At 28.1% G+C, this 16,867-nt stretch overlaps 1 long non-coding RNA gene across 2 annotated transcripts; it reads left to right on the top strand.

The window, feature by feature from the left end:
- Positions 1-4,334: 4,334 nt before the first annotated feature.
- On the top strand, positions 4,335-13,802 carry LOC121175118 (uncharacterized). 2 transcript variants are annotated; one of them, XR_005892206.1, is made up of 2 exons: positions 4,335-4,513; positions 13,336-13,802. It is a non-coding gene; the product is annotated as an uncharacterized lncRNA (long non-coding RNA). The 2 variants fall into 2 exon arrangements; XR_005892207.1 differs by having other exon boundaries at positions 13,333-13,802.
- Positions 13,803-16,867: the final 3,065 nt, after the last annotated feature.

Below are 16,867 nucleotides of genomic sequence, written 5' to 3'. Positions count from 1 at the left end.
GTTAATTATATTATTTAACAAACCAATATTTTAATTAAAATTGTTCATTTATAAATTTTAAAAATCTACTAATTTGTTGATTATAACTATCCATTTTTAAAATTTTAAAAACCTACCCAATATGTTAAATAAGATTTAGAGGCTTGATTTATCAACATTTTATTTTAATCATTTGTGTCTATGTTACAGCACAATATTTTATTTTTCAACATATACTTTGTTCAAACTAATAACAATAGTCAAATACATATTTTTAAGTTTTTTTCAATTATTTTTTTTTATCTTTGTGCCTTTAGAAAAAGGAAACCATGGGAACATTTAATTTCTAATATTTCATGATTGTAAAAAAATGTATGCTACTGTGTTGACAAAAGACTCTTTAATCTAATGAGAGAAATTAGAAGATATAAGGCAAGTTAAAAAACTCTTATATTTTATAGACTTTTTATAGGAAAAGAAGAAAATTTCTAATGATTTTATGAAATAAGATAAAGATTTAAATATAAGAATAGAAGATAGAAAAGATAAAATATTTAAATTAAAAGATGATAAAGATAAAGATAAAAATAAAGAAAAGAAGATAAGATGAGAAAAATAAAAGATTAAGATAAGATAAAAAAGACAAATTCAGAATGTGATAATGTTGAGACCTATCCTGTCTTATTTGACTAAGATGTATTATTTTAGATTTTTGTCTATTAATTTGTTGAATTTTTTCCTAGTCACATTTGTTAGAATACTTATCTCTGATGTTTCACGATGTCAAACCTATCTTATCTTACCTATTTATCTCTCAAATGTCTTTGCAAAGACTCAATCTATGAAGTTCTAATTCTAGATGCTTGCTTTGATGCATGAGCATAATACAATCACTCTATATATGTCTAGCAATAATTTTATTAAGATACCATTTTCTTTTAGTTCTATTAGAAATTACTCTCTATCAAGCGACTAATTCTCAAAATAGATGCATGCAAAATCTTCCTTATTTTTCTATTAAGGATTATCCTGTGTCAAACACCTAACCCGTAAAGATAATGCAAGGATGAATATACTTGAAATTTAAAATAAGAAAGAATAATAGAAAATAAAACACTTGTTTGCTTTTATAAATATAGAGTGTACAATACATTTTTTGACTTTTTAGGCCTGTCAGACCCTGATTAAGGGTTTAGTCTCTCATAGCCACAATGGGCCTTACACTTGAAAATGGGTATAAAAATTAATGGAAGAGAATGGATGGAAAAAAAAATAAAAAAAAAAAGGATTTACCTATTTGAGATACTTAGGGCTTAGACTTAGCCACAATACATCTTTTTTGTTCTTCTAAAAAGTAAATAAAAAGATCAATTAATTATTTTCATTGTCCTAGGGATTTCTTATTTACCAGCTAGCAAAGAAACAAACAACATTGTATATTTCTATAATTTTTTAATTTTGGATATAAATATTTAAAAAATGATAACAAACTCAAAAATATTGTCAAAGGAAACATGGTTTGAATGATTTTTTTAATTACAATTAGAAAAATGTTCAGATCATCTTTAATTTCTACACATATTTTTTTATATTTACTTTATATATTTATCCATTTATCTTATTTTTCTCTTCACCACATATCTTACTTTGAAATATATAAAAACAAATCTTTAGAATTGAAGTGTATAAACCCTAAGAGTGAAGATTATTAAAGGTCAAAATAAGAAGAAAAAAAATTCAACAAGTGACATAATAATGTTACCATTTTAATATTTCATAAATGCATGTATTAAATAAAATGATATCCAAGTATGTACCACAAATGATTTGGTCAATTGTGTATAAATAAACATGTATTTACAAACACTATATTAATTTATCATGTTATAATAATAAACAAACAGACATAAGTAAAATTATGTATACATTACAAAACATATTAAACTAAAATTAATATGTACATCAATTTATATATCATAAGAGATATTATTTTAATATATAAATTTTAGTACAATAAAATATGGTAATGCAATAGAAACATAGACAAGCAGGCACAACAACATACGTGTTTTCACTAGTTAAATAGATAAAGACGATACAAAGGTCTCCATTTTTTATTTGTCCATTTTAATCTCAAATGTGACTTCACACTACTTTAAACGTGAAAAAGTGTCAATTCTCTTTTTAATGCACACTATCAATAAATAATTACACCCCTCCTCAAAACTTTCATTCAATTATTGTTGTTTCCAGTTTTCTTTTCTTCTAAGTCATATTTGTGTTCTTTTTGCTTCCTATCATTTCAGTGTTGCATTTTTTTTTATTCTTTTTACAATTTTGATTAAAAACACTTCCCTTAATAACAAGAATTTTGATACATAGCACATTTTTTCTCCCACAATCCATCTCCTTTTGTCCTTCTCGTCACTTTATGTATTTATATCTATTTTTTTTACTCCAACTCATTCTTACACATATTTCTATATTATATTTCCTTTGTTTGTGTTCTAATTAGTGTTTTAATTAATTTAATAAGCCTGTCAAAGGACACGAACTTGGAAACTGTCACTGTCGATGAGAAGAGAATTTGTGAAAAAAGGAAGAAAAAAAAAATATTTTTTCAAATTGTCTATGACTGATTAATTTTTTTTTTAGTTTTGTTAAATTTGTTTTTAATTTTACTATATGGAATATGCCATTCGGTTGAACAAAATTCAGAAATTATAATTAAAAATTATTGTAATATAATAGTTTTTTACACAATAGTACAATAAAAAATGCAGACACACAGACATGACACAGCGTAGCCTGTGTTTCCGCTAGTAACCTAATAGAAGAATTAGCTTGGTCAAACATAGACACTTTAAGCAACCAAAATAATCAAAGTGAAATGTTTTAAACTTAGGAGAATCAAACTGAAATAAACAACAAAAATGGGGGACCAAAATTTGAAGGATTTGTTCTTAGTAAAGAAACCATTGCTGCAAAATCAAGTTCTTCTCCTCCTGTTGTTAAACTATTCAAATCGAAGGGAAACTAGTTATGAGAAAATCAGATAGGAAGATATTCTTTGCTCAAGGGGAAGAAGATGTTGCAAACTTCTGGCCTGTTTGTTTCTCTTAGTTTTTCATTTTAAAAACGGTTTTGCAAAACAATTTTGTATTGTTCACCAGTTAAATGCTTAAATTCTTGTGGTACTGACTGTTGACATTCTGTTTTATGTTCACCTTCAACCACATTTCCGAAACATGTGTTTTAAATTAAAAACTAAAAACCAAAACCAGGTGAAAATGTTTTCTCATCTTCATTTTTTATTTCTGCTATGTGCATATGTAATCCTGATCAATGCAGTGTCTCATAACTCGTGTGTACGTAGATAACAGATGAAGTAGTGTTAGTTCTGATTTCAGATGTTATCTGTTATGAGATAAGATAACAGATGACACTGCAATATGCACGTGTTTGGAGTTGGCCCCTTATAACCTTTTGAAAGGGAGAATAAAAGGAGTAAACAATGGCAGTCGTGGTTTTTAAAAGCTACCCCTCCATTAAGTTATGTCACCGCGTTGATTTTGAAACTATTTTAGAAAACTAAGACTTTTTTATAAGAGAGAAACAAACAGGCCATTATTCTTTTCCTGTACACTTTCCCTCTTTTCTTTCCAAAAACTGACGAAAAGCAATTGGTCTTGGGTCCATAGTTTTATTTTTCTCCATTCCTTCACATTTAAGCAAACTATTGAAAGAAAAGACAAAACATATTTTCACAAGAAGATCTAACAGTTTTGAAAAATAAAAATTTAAATTTAGTCTATAAAAAATATGATAAATTAATTCTAAATTTATATTTTTTATCTTTATTTTACACACTTTATACATATTTAAAGACAAAAATTATATTTTGTATCTTTCAAATCAATTTGTCACTATATTATAAAGGGACAAATCTAATAATTTATCAAAAAAGAAACATGCACTTTTTCGTTCTATTTATTTTCTAAATGTATGCTAAGAATAATTTGAAATCTTCTTACATCATTCTCCTAAGAATTCTCGTACTATCCTTTTACAAATCCTCATACGTTAAGAATAATTTATTTTTTATTCAATTTAAGAAAATTTAAAGAGTGTCCTAAACTCTTTAAGTTTTCTTAAAGTAAATATTGAATTATAATGAGTTCCAACTACATTGTTCAAGAATTTAAAGTGAAATATTTATTCAACAGTGTAACACTACGTGAGTTTAATGGGCGCCTTGAAACAATCATTTGCTTTTCCTATTCTTATCACTGTTCAATATAATAAAAATACGGTGTTTCCCAAAAGTTTTTGCTTTTCTTAGTCATTTGCTTTTCTTTAGTCTTCTTCTTATTGCTTTTCTTAGTCATTTGCTTTTCTTCAGTCTTCTTCTTATTGCTTTTCTTAGTCATTTGCTTTCCTTCTTATTGCTTATTCGCCTCACTCATTATCTCCCAAAATCTCATTTCCACGATCATCGTTTTACTCGTTTCCACGATCGGTATCAGTGCTTCAGGTAATATCCATGTATCTTCTTTATAGTGTTCATGGTTTTCGTTTGTCAGAGCTATTTCATCTTTGTATTATAGACATAAAAACTTATTTGTGTTAATACATTATAGTGTCCATCTGAGTAATAAGTTATGTAAGTAGTAATAACCTAGCAAGCTATGCTAATAACTACAAGAAAATGTGACTTTTACCTTATGACTGAGTATGACGTGTTAACCAATTGAATTAACAAGTCACTTATATTAAAAAATAATTAATATTGTTATATAAAATTTTAAAATTTTTAATATATATTTAATATATAGTTTTTTTATTGATTAATGTTAATTTTTTAACTTTTGTTATAAATGTTAGTTGAAAAGAATTCAGATTCAGTATCTCTAAGACTCTTCATCTTTATTCTTTCATTACAGTAACCTCTCTCTCACGGCTTGAGCAAATATTATGCCAATTTCATGCTTTTTTTTTTATGTGATATCAATTAAAAACTGAGAACAACCATTGATAAAAAAAAATTTAAAATAAAAATTAATTAGTTGTTCCAAATAGACTGGTTCTTGTTTGGTTTGATTTGTTCCAAATCCATCCTAGACACGCTAGAATATTCTTCCAAATATTCTGGTTCTTGTTTGGTTTGATTTGTTCCAAATCCATCCTAGACATATGGTAATCGCATAACCAAGGTGCCCCTAACTCACTATTCTTTCCAAATTGAAATTTAAAAAAAAAGAATAATTGAAAAGAATAATCTTTAATGGTCCGTCATTAATGACCGAGTATTAATGCAGTTCACCTTCATACATTATTATATCAGTGCAACTTTTCCATGGTTTATACATTTTCAGAAACCGTGTGTACATCGTGAGATTGGCTTCATCGTGAGATGTTTCAATAAACTCAGTTTTGTCTGCTACTCTTCTCAATGAAATGAAATAGTTAAGTTTGTTGGCTTTAAAAAAACTTATACTTTTGTCTTATTATTAATTTTCGTATTAGAAGTTGATATAAAAGTATGTTGGAAAATAAAATAAAATATTTAAACATACAAGTTTTGAGATAGTTTTTAACAATCACATTATAATTATATTTAATTAATTATTTGGTCTCTATAATTTTATAATTTGTAAATTTTAGTTTCCATAGTTTGAAATTAGTCTTTTTAATTTTTATAATTTATATTTTAATTTTCTTTTAATTCCTACAGTTTAAAATTGATTTTTTTTTAGTTCTTGTAGTTTGTATTTTATTTCTCTTGAGAACCTATAAAAATACAAAATAATAAAACAACCTAATAAGAAGTAGGCAAAAGTACAAAAATATAATAAAAGCAAAAGAAAGTAAATAAAAGTAGGCAAAGAGTACAAAAATATAATATACATCAGCAAAGGTGGCAAAGCCTCCTAGTTAGATTTATATTATATTTGAAAACTAAAACTAATAGCAGTTAAGAGTAAGCGATATGCGGAAAGAAAAAATCAAATTAGATGGATAGAGGGCAATCCCCAAGTGGACACTATAAGTTATCTTATTTGGAAAAATATAAAATATGATGAACCTTTTTTTTTTAATAACCACGTCCTTATCAACTTTTTGGATATTAAGTTGAGTACTGAAGATCGCGAACTGCCCACACTTACTTTTGGGTCTTATGTAAATCTTATTTTCCTCCAAGCACCAGCCTAACCAAAAAGGACTTTCATAGTTTTTCAAAAAAACATTTATCAAGGGCACACATTTGCAAGCTTACCAATCCCAGGTTTTCGAAAAACAAGCAAAAAGGAAAAAAAAAATACTATTTACAAGCAGCGGAGTTCTAAATCATATTCGCATTTTCCAAATAGAGATAACTAAGGCCCTTTGAGGGTGCCTTCACAAGAATTAGCCAGACATAGTGAGATTCGTACTTACAGTTTATCGGGGAAAATTTTTGGGGTAGAGGGGGAAAGATGCAGAAAAGAACTTGATATTATTGCACAGACAACTATTACAAGCTTCTCTTTCTAAGTTTCTCTCTCTCACTATTGGGTATGATAGCCCTGAATTTCTTTTATTGCAGGAAAAGTTTTGTGTCACGAGTTTCTTTTATCAGGTCAAACTCACGTTTGTCCTCTTCTGGGAAGAATCATTGATAGCCCTGAATTTCTGTCCTCATAAGGCTATATTGGTATTGTGTATTACCTTGTACATCCCAGCTTTCATATTCATCATTGAATAGGCAGGGATAATCTCTATGATCCTCGAGTAAGAGTTTTATAACATGGCAAGGATAATTCTGAGCAGTGAAATTGCTCAGACAGTTTGTTATCTTGATGGCGATGTAATCCATCATTTCTGTCTGTATTAAGTTTATGGCCTCATTGATTGAGGGATTAAATCCCTCGAATATATCAGATGGAGGAATCAGGATTAATTTCAAACATCCATAGTCTAATAGACTTTTTGCGGAAATCGCTAAGTCTTCATATCCGAAGGACTTAAACTGGTCCATGTCTAGTCTGGCTTTTCTAAAGAGGAATCTTATCTTGCAAGGACAATTGGTTTTGTCTTGGCAGTGTGGGGTTTTATTGATACATACAAATTTTTGGTTAAAATAAGCATGTACACCTATGTAGAGTCCCGGAATTTGGATTTGGTTATTGTGTACCTTAAACAATAAACTTTGTATTTTCTTAAAATTGTCTAAGTTTAGGTCATTTGTTGAGCCTGGGACATTTGGGCTGACTGTGTCTCTATAGGTCTTTTGGCTAGTCTTGGTTTGGCCATCGTTTATGATTATGGTCGGGTTTTCTGGTTCAAGAGACCTTTTAATTTTATTAATGTCTGTGGTATTTAATTCAAGGGCTTTTTCTGCTTCTTCCCTTGAATAGAAACCTTTATAGATTGGGCTTTGAATACCCTCCTTTGCAAGGCAAAGGTCTTTAAAATTGGTATAAACACCTTTATGCGGTCCTGATAACAGGACAAAAGCTGTATAACCTTTTCCAGAAGGAGAGGCTTTTGTGAGAAGAGGAACTCCTTGGTTATCTACAATGCAGAAATTGTATAGAGCACAGATGATGCCCTTTTTTACTGAACAAACAAACTGCTCATTATTATTTGTATTTTTTGTAATATTCCAAATATTGTCAATGAGACAATTGAATTTGTCATTAACAGCTTCTCTACCAGGGTAGTGAAACTCATTTGTAAGTACCGACAATTCTTGATTACCGAACTTCATCTTCTACTTTATGTTTTGGTAGGAAACCTTACAAGGCTGCATTTTGTTGCATTCCTGCAAAACGAGGGAGAATATTAGCAGCAACATTTTTTACTCCTTTTATGTGTTCAAAATTTATTTTTATTCCATTATGATATACATATTCTTAGAATAAAAGCCATCTTTTGTGGGGTTTTTTATCAATATTTATTTGTTGACTACCATAAGCTACTATTGCTTCACAATCTGTTCTTATGGTGATTTCGCTTTTATTAATTAAGAAGAGTTTGAATCATTCTAAAGAATTTATTACAACATTTACTTCATAGTCTGTAGATGTTGAGTATACCTGAGGTTTTGTATGATATTTTCCTGAGGCATATCTGCAAATTTCTTCGTCATGAATCTTTTCATATTTATTTTTCTTTTTCTTTAGGATGGCTCCCCATCCTTGTTCACACCCATCACATTCTATAACTAGATAATCAGAATCTAATGGTAAATATAGATATGGCAAGTTATTAACCATTTCTTTAATCTTCTGAACTAACTTTATATCTTCAGTATTGAATTTTCTTTGTCCAGTCAAAGATGTTTTGTTATAAAGAGGGGTTGTATATTTTCCCAGGTCTTTGATGGAATTTCTTGCATAATTAAGCAGGCCTAGAAAAGCTCTCAGGGTTTTTATATCTTTCATTTTATCTAGGAAACTAAGAATTTTTTGGGAGATATGAGGTTGTAGCCTTATCTTTCCGTTTCCTATTTCTGTTCCTAAAAAGGAAATATGTGTTTTACAAATTTCCATTTTTGATTTTGAAATAAGCAACCCAAATTTTTCAAATAAATGAAGAACTTGTTTGAGATGCAAATAATGTTCTTCTTTAGTTTTTGAAAAGACAAGTACGTCATCTATATACGTACAAGTGAATTCTTTATAATTTCCAAAAATCTTATCCATTTTTCTTTGAAAAATTTGTGGCGCATTTTTTAGTCCAAACGACATTACTTTCCATTCAAATAATCTTTCTGAACAAGAAAAAGCAGTCCATTTTATTGAATCAGGATGCATTTTTACTTGGTGAAATCCTGATTTTAAATCGAATTTTGAAAACCGTTTAGCTTTCTGTATCCTATTTATCAACACATCTTTAGAGGGGATAGTATATCCATCTATGTGGGTGTTATTGTTAAGCCTTTTGTAATTATAGACCATTCTAGTCTTTCCTCCTTTTTGTTCTGAGTGTTTATTAACAACAAAAGCAGGGCTTCTATGAGGACTAGTACTAGGTGATATAACTTTTAGATCTAATAGGGTTTTTATGTGGCTTTTACATTCCTGTTGTTCGAAATTCCCATACTGAATATCTTTGGTTTTAATTATCAGATCTAGGTTTATGATTTCTAATTTGCATATAACTGGATCTTTTTCCCAATATTTTGTAGGGTCTTCTCCTATTATGCTAGTTTTATTCAATCCATCTATAATTTGTTGTATATTATCAAAGGTTATAATTTTGTTAATTTTGACAGATTTGTAATCAGATTCTGCTACAGCTAACTCATATTGTAGCTCTGTTTCTGTTTTTATGCTTTCTAAAATACTTTCATAGTAAGAATCATGGGATGTGTCGTATGTTTCTATAGTGTTTATATTGCCATGATTTTTTTATTCTTTTATTTTACAACTACCGGGTGTATCACAAGGACATTGTTTATCATTGGTGGGGGCATCACCACGCTTTGTTCGTAACTCTGATGTGATTTTATCTATTATAGGTGACATTTGTGAGTTCGTAGAGATTAATCGGTAATCTTTTGTAATAGTAATTGATCTATTATTATGTATAATAAAATCAAGTCCTAAAATCATTTTTTCTTTAGCAGGTCGTAAGTCTACCACATCTGCTTTATTTATAAAAATTTTATTACAAAAAATTTCACAATTTGTGGATAATTGAATAGTGAAATTTCGTGTTTCTGTATCATTTGTTATTATGTCTCCAGACATTGTTCTAGTTTTGGTTATTATATTACTTTTGAAACAATTGTGCTTGGGCACAACACTTTGGCATATAGAAGTAAAAGAACAACCAGTATCTACCAAGGCTTGCAGAATTATTTCGGTTTGGTTAAATTTATTTATTTTAGGAAAATTTATTTTGACTAAAATGTGTAGGCTTTTGTTTTTCTCTTTATTACAAATTATAGGAATGCAATCTTTGTTTTGTAATGCCATAAGTCCACTAGTATGTTCTTCAGAAAAGTTTAGATTTTTTTCTTTTTCGAAATTTTCATAAAGAAAATCTACCGTCTTTTCTATTTGGTTTAACCTGATCTCTAGAGTGGAGTTCCGATTATTCATAATTTTATTTCCAGAATCATTTTCTTTCTTTGAATCAAGAAATTCTATTTTCAGGATAGTTTGTACGCAAGTTTTGCAGAAGTTTTTTGTAGCATAAGCTACAGTGAGCTCTTAACGTTTTATGGGGATATCTTTTACAGAAGTGACATTCTTTATGATCTGGTCCTATGTGGAATTGTATTTCATGTTCACAGTCATTTAATTCTGTTTTGAACATTAAACTGTATCCCAAATCATCAAGGATTTCTCCATACTGATTGTATTTATCATCTACTGGGTATAGATTTGTATATTCATTTTTTGTGAATTCGTTTAAAATTTTATAATCTTTGTTAGGCTCTTCATCTCCAGATGTATAGTCAGACAACCTAACTATTGAATATATTTCTGAGTCTGTAGAGACTGTTTAATCTATGGGGATAAGATTCATTCTACAACTTTTTATCAGTTCTGCTTCTCTTGTGAACAAATTGGTTTTATTTGGACAATCCCTTGAGTAATGTCCTGGTTGGTGACAAGCATTACATTCCAATAGCTTTGTGTATGTTTTATTATCCCTAAGTTTTCTAACATGTCTCTCTTTTTTGAGAGTAGGTTTTCTAGAGTTAGAGGCTCTAATGAAATGACTGTGAACGTGAAATACAATTCCACATAGGACCAGATCATAAAGAATGTCACTTCTGTAAAAGATATCCCCATAAAACGTTAAGAGTTCACTGTAGCTTATGCTACAAAAACTTCTGCAAAACTTGCGCACAAACTATCTTGAAAATAGAATTTCCTTATTCAAAGAAAGAAAATGATTCTGGAAATAAAATTATGAATAATCGGATCTCCACTCTAGAGATCAGTTTAAACCAAATAGAAAAGACGGTAGATTTTCTTTATGAAAATTTCGAAAAAGAAAAAAATCCAAACTTTTATGAAGAACATACTAGTGGACTTATGGCATTACAAAACAAAGATTGCATTCCTATAATTTGTAATAAAGAGAAAAACAAAAGCCTACACATTTTAGTCAAAATAAATTTTCCTAAAATAAATAAATTTAACCAAACCGAAATAATTCTGCAAGCCTTGGTAGATACTGGTTGTTCTTTTACTTCTATATGCCAAAGTGTTGTGCCCAAGCACAATTGTTTCAAAAGTAATATAATAACCAAAACTAGAACAATGTCTGGAGACATAATAACAAATGATACAGAAACACGAAATTTCACTATTCAATTATCCACAAATTGTGAAATTTTTGGTAATAAAATTTTTATAAATAAAGCAGATGTGGTAGACTTACGACCTGCTAAAGAAAAAATGATTTTAGGACTTGATTTTATTATACATAATAATAGATCAATTACTATTACAAAAGATTACCTATTAATCTCTACGAACTCACAAATGTCACCTATAATAGATGAAATCACATCAGAGTTACGAACAAAGCGTGGTGATGCTCCCACCAATGATAAACAATGTCCTTGTGATACACCCGGTAGTTGTAAAATAAAAGAATAAAAAAATCATGGCAATATAAACACTATAGAAACATACGACACATCCCATGATTCTTACTATGAAAGTATTTTAGAAAGCATAAAAATAGAAACAGAGCTACAATATGAGTTAGCTGTAGCAGAATCTGATTACAAATCTGTCAAAATTAACAAAATTATAACCTTTGATAATATACAACAAATTATAGATGGATTGAATAAAACTAGCATAATAGGAGAAGACCCTACAAAATATTGGGAAAAAGATCCAGTTATATGCAAATTAGAAATCATAAACCTAGATCTGATAATTAAAACCAAAGATATTCAGTATGGGAATTTCGAACAACAGAAATGTAAAAGCCACATAAAAACCCTATTAGATCTAAAAGTTATATCACCTAGTACTAGTCCTCATAGAAGCCCTGCTTTTATTGTTAATAAACACTCAGAACAAAAAGGAGGAAAGACTAGAATGGTCTATAATTACAAAAGGCTTAACAATAACACCCACATAGATGGATATACTATCCCCTCTAAAGATGTGTTGATAAATAGGATACAGAAAGCTAAACGGTTTTCAAAATTCGATTTAAAATCAGGATTTCACCAAGCAAAAATGCATCCTGATTCAATAAAATGGACTGATTTATATTATATTTTTGTACTCTTTGCCTACTTTTATTTACTTTCTTTTGCTTTTATTATATTTTTGTACTTTTGCCTACTTCTTATTACGTTGTTTAATTCCTATAGTTTAAAATTGATTTTTTTTAGTTCTTGTAGTTTGTATTTTAATTCTCTTTTAGTTTTTATGATTTGAAAATGATTTTTTAGTTTCTATAATCTGTATTTTAATTATCTTTTAGTACTTTCTATAATTAATATATATATATATATATATATATATATATATATATAATTAGCTATAAATTATCAATTATTTTATTATTATAAATTATCTTGATAAATTAGTTACACATTACTTATTAATATTTTTGTAGTTAATTGTAATTGATAATATTATTTATATTTTGATGGTAAGGACTAAAAGAAAATTAAAATATAAAGTATAGGACTAAAAAAATTTCTTTCAAACTATAAGAACTAAAAAAAATTAAAATATAAAGAATAAAAAATTACTTTCAAACTATAAAATTAAAATATAAATGATAGGAGTTAAAAAAATTGTTGAATCAAAAGAGTAATTAAATCTTATAATTACTAAGGAAGATTAACTTAATTAATTTAACATCATATAAATATTATAAATCCTAACATCGTCTTCAATTCATACATAAAAAAATGATAAAATTACAAATTAGTAATTAAGTATATCTCTTTTATACAGTATAAAATTAATTATTTTATTATTGTATAGCCATTTATAGGTTTTTAATGTCAAACTATAAGTTCTTTTTTCAAACAAGAAAAAATAATCTAGAATTTAACTAGTTTATGTATTGGACTCATATATTTAATTATATATTAATAAATCAAAATTATTCGATCTTAATTAGAGATCTCATATTAAAATTAAAATATGTAATTATATTAAATATTTGATTGAAAAAATTTACCATTTATAATAATGATATCTAGTCTGAAAAAAATTATTTCCACCGGTGTATACATGCTCTATAAAAAAAATGAATTTAATTGAACATTTAAATAATCAAGTTTATCGACAAAAGCTTATTCACACCGTTATTGCTAGAGTATCATTGAGAAACATAGAAGGCGTATATGAATTGCATATAAATTTTCAGCAGTTTCGTGGAAAGTTGGGGCCCCTGACTTTTGCCTACATAAAGGATCGATAAGGAATGTGAGACACAAAGGCACTAACATCGAAAAGAAAGCAAACATGGGGAGTTTTTGCTTCCGAGCTAGAAAGGAAGGAGATGATAACAAATACAAGCCCAATGATATTATGACAGCAGGTGCTGCTGCTGCTGCTCCAACCAAAACTTGTGATGAAACTCATGGTACCACTACAGATCATAATCATGGAACTCATGATACCACAGCTCATCATCATGGTAGTCATGATACCACAGGCCATCATCTTCATCATCATACCGTTGGTCACGATGGAGGCGCTCATTTTAGTGGTGATGGCGGTTTCTGAGGTTCCATTCTGTTTTGTGTTTTAAGTTTGATGTCAATTTATATTTTGTTTGGTTTGTATTTTTTTTCTTTCAGTTTAATGTTTTTAATAGCGTTTGCCTTTTTTCTATTATTTAAATATTCTTGTAATAATTGAAATATGGTATGATTTTTTATTTTTAGAATTTTATTAAGGAAATAATACAAATAATAAATTGCGCCTTACATTATTTCTTAACAAAATTTTAATATTTTTTTATTGAAACATAATTTTAATAGTAAAAGGCCAATAAAATTAAGGTTTGAATTTATCCAAGCTACCTTTGATGATCTGATATTTTATCTACCTAATGGATTTGATTAAACTTAGGGCTTCGTTTTGGTTTAATTATGGGGAATTATAGCTCTGTTTTAAGAATATCATAATATATTCTCTGTTGTACTTTTCGTTTATTTGGTCGTTATTATTTATCATTTACATGGATTAAAGTATTCCTTATTTATTTATTTATCAAATAAATAAATAAAATTAAGGTAAACTATTTATAAAAATAAAATCAAAAGCTTACGGTGATTATTACTAGCACTACTTGCACGTATATAACGTGAGAATGTTATAATCTTTATCTTGATCTTCATCTTCTTTTTCCCCTGCTCGTTAAATTCAGAGTTTCAGAAATTATCCGAAAGAAATAAACTAAAAGTAAACTCTAATGAAGCAAAACTGATCCTAATACCCGTCTTCAAAAATGTAAAATACAATAAGAAACTATCTCATGTTAAACAGAATGAGTACGTAGTATATGAAATGAATAAGTGGCATCTCGATCCATTGCTTTTCTTTATAATAAACATTTTATTAAATATAAAATGCAAAAAATTACTCTAATCTTTATACAAATATTAGAACTATACACTTAATACTAAAAACTATACTCCAAAATATTAACACACTATTTATTAGTCAAGAATAGAGATAGCTGTCTTTTTTACCCAGTGAGGGTAATACAACCCCAAAATTAAGTTAATAATGTAACTTAAAACGTATTTATGAGCAGCATGTAAGTAAATAATGGGATTAATGTAACAAAAAAAAAATCAATAATGGGATCGTCAAATTTAAAAGGAAACTCAACAATAAAATTATGGATTTTGGATTAGGTGCATTCCAAGAAAAATTGAGGAAAAAGTTGTATACCAAGAAATCATTGACTCCTTCTTGATTTAATGCCCAAGTCAGAGTGGTGTTTCTAGGAGGACAAACCATGCTTACTAGACTTAATGGTTCATGTAGGTACATTGGATTTCATGCATGTATAGTGTCATTAGTATGTAACATATTCATATCTTAACCTGACCAGTGCCCATTTTTTTATTTTGATGCTTTTGTTTTCCCTTTGTTTCCTTTCCCTTACCATCCAAACAGCCGATGAGATCTATGAAGCCTACAGCCTGACTACTACGGCCTAAACTAGAAGACCTAATGACTTGTGTGGAGACTCAAATTGGCCATGTCCATTTTACCTTAATTCCCAAGCTTCATAACTTGTGCTCTCAAGAACCTATCAAGCTAGCTTGCCTTTGCTTCTGAGAATTTTATCGTGGTTCAGTTGTCTTTAAAACTGAAAATACCATTTGGTATTGATCAGCTGCAGTTGTATATATCTTCCATATGCATGTGTAATATTTGGTTAATTTGGGAAAGAAAGTAATTATCAATAATTACTTATTTGGTCAAATTTCATGTTCATTGCCTAAAATTTAATTATTTTTATATTGTCACCTATTTACTGCAATTAATTGAATCTTATTTCAACTCTCTAAATACTAAAAATGTAGCTCCAATTACAAAAAAAAAATAATAACTGGCATTCGGCGTTGATTCTAACAAGACCAATGTCGAATGACTTCACATTCTACATCGATTCTCAGAGGCGGTTGTCTTCGAATGCACTGAAATTGATCATCATTCTATACGACGATCGTTAAGAGAGGTGACCGTCTTAGAATGATCACCATTCTACAACGGTCTTGTATGAAGGATCGATGTAGAAGGTTGATCATTCTAAGACGGTCGCGTGTTAACAATTGTTGTAGATTGTCAGCTCATTCTAAGACGATCTCTACCAACCGTCATTGAATAGGTTACCACATTTCATGATGTTCCCTATGACAATGGTTCTGAATCGATGTAGATTGTCCCAAATAATCGAAGTAAAATCCGTTTTTTTTAGTAGTGAAGCAACAACAAAAATTAACGCTAGTTATTTAAAAAAAATTTAAAAATAAAAATTAATTATATTTGAGATAACCTATATTAGATAACTTTTTATTTTTATTTTTTTATATATTTTTTGCACGATTTTCTCTTCATTTAAACCATACAAAAAAAATCTGATTTGTAAGACAATAGATCATGACATTTGGTTGAAATTCTACTCTAGCTAGAGTTACTATGATTCATTTCCAAATAGACTGGTTCTTGTTTGGTTTGATTTGTTCCAAATCCATCCTAGACATGCCTATGGAAAATAAAATAAAATATTTTAACATACAAGTTTTGCAATGATAGATGGTTTTTAACGATCAAATTATAATCATGTTTAATTAACAATTTGGTCCCTATAATTTTATAATTTGTACATTTTGGTTTCTATAGTTTGAAAGTAATTTTTTAGTTTCTATAATTTGTATTTTAATTATGTACTTGCTAAAATATATATATATATATAGTTATAAATTATCAACTATTTTTTTATTATAAATTATCTTGCGATAAATTAGTTATAAATTACTTGTTAATATTTTTATAGTTAATTGTAATTGATAATATTATTCATATTTTGATGGTAAGGACTAAAAGAGAATTAAAATATAAAGTATAGGACTAAAAAAATCACTTTTAAACTATAAAAACTAAAAAAAATTAAAATATAAGAACTAAAAAATCACTTTCAAACTATAGAGACTACAAAAAATTAAAATATAAATTATAAGGATTAAAAAATTACTTTCAAACTATAGGGATCAAATGCGTAATTAAACCTTATAAATACTAAAGAAATTTAACTTAATCGATTCAACATCATATAAATATTGTAAATCCTAATGGCATCTTCAATTCATAGATAAAAAAAATGATAAAATTACAAATTTTATTATATATTATAAAATTAATTATTTTATTATTGTATA

The sequence above is a fragment of the Glycine max genome, chromosome 7, assembly GCF_000004515.6.
Source record: "Glycine max cultivar Williams 82 chromosome 7, Glycine_max_v4.0, whole genome shotgun sequence".
NCBI lineage: Eukaryota > Viridiplantae > Streptophyta > Magnoliopsida > Fabales > Fabaceae > Glycine > Glycine max.
This window is presented reverse-complemented; position numbering and strand designations above follow the sequence as displayed.